Below are 3522 nucleotides of genomic sequence, written 5' to 3' on the forward strand. Positions count from 1 at the left end.
GACATGTAAGTACAAATCACACCTGTGTGAAAAAACTTGCACAAGACAATAGTACTGGCTGCTTTACCACAGGAGGCTTACAAGGTTCATGCTGCTGCTAGATGTTTTCTTACCTTAGGAAGCTTTTACTTTGTTGTGATGTAGATCAGTACAGAACTGGAAAGGCAATTGAAAATCTGACTCCTGTGGCTATTCACTAACTGATGTAATGCTGGAAAAGTAAAAATGAGAGAGGACCTGGCAAGGTCAGTTTAATTACCTTGATTCACACGTATGCTGATTTGAAAGCTACAAAACAAAGGTGGAAAGCCTTTTTGAGCAAAACTCACATGAGCAATAGGACCTGAGCAGATTGAGGATGTTGAGCTTTACTCTGACAATTGTGCTGGAAGAGCCAGACCAGGCTGTGAAATCACTAAAATACCAGTAATGTAGATTGGCTGCAAATCAAGCCATTTCATCACTCATTACCTTTAATAAATCACTGAGATATGTGCTAAGTAAATCTGTCGATAGCAGTAAAAGATTTATGGAGTAGAGGGAAGAAGTCTAATAAGACTAAATCCCCTTTTAGTATAAGTTTGTGCTATAATCTATCATCATAGAGTGGAAGAGAAGCTGTGCAACTCCTTCCCTAATCAGTACTGAAATCGTGCCCAGACCTGTCTGGCACATATCTTTAGGCACCTCTCTTGTCTTTTGCTATGACAAAAACAGATTATTTCTGATGGCTTTTTTATTATTTCATGTATGCAATTTGTAGCCATAGATTATTTTGCACACCCCCTCACCAATTAAGCCTTGCATTAAGAGCAATACACATATCGCTCTTAATGTATTTCCTTTATCTTAGAATCACAGAATGGCTTGGGTTGGAAGGTACCTCAAAGATCATCTAGTTCCAACCCCCCTGCCATAGGAAGGGATGCCACCCACTAGAGCAGGTTGCTCAGGGCCTCATCCAACCTGGTCCTGAACACCTCCAGGGATGGGGCATCCACAGCTGTTCTGGGCAACCTGTTCCTGTGCCTCACCACCCTCTGAGTGAAGAATTTCCTCCTAATCTCTAATCTAAATCTCCCCTCTTACTTTAAAACCATTCCCCCTCATTGTGTCATTATCTGATTGAGCAGAGTTGTTCTCTATCTTTTTTATAAGTCCCGTTTAAGTACTGAAAGGCTGTGAGGTCACCCCGGAGCCTTCTCTTCTGTAGGCTGAACAGCCATATTTCTATATGAACATCTCTCTTGCCTATACAGCAGAGTTCATGACAAAATAGAAATGCTTTACAACTGCAAATGTTTCAAGATTTGTGGAAGTCAACAGCTGAATTAAATAACAAAGATCTAACTGTTGACCTCTTGCAACTTCACATCCTTTCATCAGTTCTCCAATTTGCTGAGCTATCTACAAATGAAAAGAGTCAGAAAATGTTGGAAAAGGAGTGACTAATCTGTTTTGACATTTTGCTGTGCTATTGTATTTTGAACCTTGGCAGGTAGAGGACAGAGCATGAGGCTTGTTGGAAGAATATGCTGAAGTCTGACAAAAGCTGCACACAGAGAACTGGTAAATATTGTTAGTTTACTGCTAAGGAACATAAAAATACTTTTATTTTTATTGTTTCTTATTACTAGGGAAGAATTCACTATGATACGACGTGACAGTATTGTATTTTATCTGAATGGGATGTTTTAATTCAATCTGTTTGCCATTAATTGTCACTGTAAAACTCCATTTGATAGTATGGTCTAACAAAGTCAGCCTAGGAGAGATTGGATTTATTAAAACCATTAATATGGTGCCAAAAACTTTGGAAATATATGTTATCTTTTGATGGACTCAATGTATCATTTATTCCTTTTTTTTATTATTATTTATTTTTAGTTTTATTGCCAGAAAGTCTGTGAATTTAGGAATAGATCCAGTTAAGGATTTATAAATCCAAGGCAGAATTTTGGTGGGCACCTAACCAAAATACCAAGGCCAGTCCCTCTCTTCTCAGAGCGTACCCAACAGCAGTGGGACCTGAGTTCACACACCACCTCCCTGTATGACTTGACCTTACTCAAAATGTCCTGGTCCTACTCTGGTGCCTGTACAGGGCTTTTTCATGCTGGCTTAACCATCAACTCAAAAAAAGAGACTATTTCTCACTGTCCACAAATAAAACAATACATTGTGTTTTGCTCTTTGAAGGACAAGTGTCGTTACTGGTCTTCACCTGGGGAACTGGGGTAGCTTGTGCGAAGCATCCCAGGCTCAGAGCAGAACGGGGTGCTGGATATGCACCTGTGCTCAGCAGCTTCTGCTGACAGTCCTGGCAGAACCTGGCTTGATGCTCAGGGCTTCGCATCACTGCCAAAGCTTCCAGCTCTGTCCACGCCCCATGGCAAATGGGCAACTCACAGAGATGTTGGATTTCACCTTATGGACAAAGCACTTAAAAGCTACTCTTTTTTTTTCTTTTTTTCCTTAACTGGACACAGACGTTACAAGAATCTAAGCTGCTCCATCCAGTAAATTCCTGTTCACATAAGAGCATGAGAATGTTAATGACATTTAATTATAAATTGAAATTACCACAGGTTAAGTGAGAAGGATGAGGAAGCTTTTATGATTCTTGTGCCTGCTTCACAAGTGGTGATAATCCTGATTCAGCAGCATATAAACAAATACTTGTTTATACGAATTTCAATACATTTAATATCCATTCTTGTAATTTTTCCAAAGGTGATCTGAGCAACTCAAGGTTTGGCATTCTTTTTTCTTCTTTTTTTTTTTTTCTTTTTTTTTCTTTTTTTCATTTCTTTGCATTTAAAAACTGTTTGTTCTTTGCCTATTAAGAGGCATGTCCATTTGTTTTAGGCATGTCCACACAGATACTAACAGCCTTGATTTAGATGCTAGTCAGTAAAAACAAGGTAGAAACTTAAGTAAAGACTTCCCTTATAAAGGAACAGACTTTGAAGTCATATTACAGCATTACCACACTCTATGATAGTTTTATAAATATTGTGACAGTGGGTAAAAGTGATGAGTAACAATTACTGTAATTGGTTGGCACTCATTGTAGCATGTATTTTAAATCTGAGAATATTAAATACTCGATGTCTTTGTTAAATTTTCCCTGGTAATGATTTGGAATGCAAAAAGAATGCAGAAGATTAGTTTCCAAATATGCTAATTTTTCCAAGCAGGCAGTGGTCTGTGTTATAAAGAATGATTTAGGCATTGCGACTTTTAAAGTGATGTTAGCAAAACCTTATGGCACTCAAAAAAATACTCAAGGAATATCAAATATAGGAAGAGTATTATTCAAGGAACTTCTTGGCATCACTGTTACCTTCCTTCCTGCATTTGGTGGTAAAATACAGTTGTCTGCACACACTGAATATGCACCTGCCTCTAACCAATGCAACTGCAGTTAGCATTGCCATCCTGTCAACAATAGCATAGGTACAGCAACATTTTCCAAGTCATAACACTATTTACATATGAAAAAAATAGACATTTTTTGAA

At 38.2% G+C, this 3522-nt stretch overlaps 1 long non-coding RNA gene across 1 annotated transcript in view; it reads left to right on the plus strand.

The window, feature by feature from the left end:
* Nucleotides 1-1497: 1497 nt before the first annotated feature.
* LOC310890035 overlaps nt 1498-3522 on the plus strand; it is a 13268-nt gene continuing 11243 nt past the window's right edge. Inside the window, exon 1 of the long non-coding RNA XR_014576973.1 lies at nt 1498-1569. This is a non-coding gene — a long non-coding RNA (uncharacterized lncRNA). The remainder of the gene's footprint in view (nt 1570-3522) is intronic.

This window comes from Anser anser (assembly GCF_964211835.1).
Source record: "Anser anser genome assembly, chromosome: Z".
Classification (NCBI taxonomy): domain Eukaryota; kingdom Metazoa; phylum Chordata; class Aves; order Anseriformes; family Anatidae; genus Anser; species Anser anser.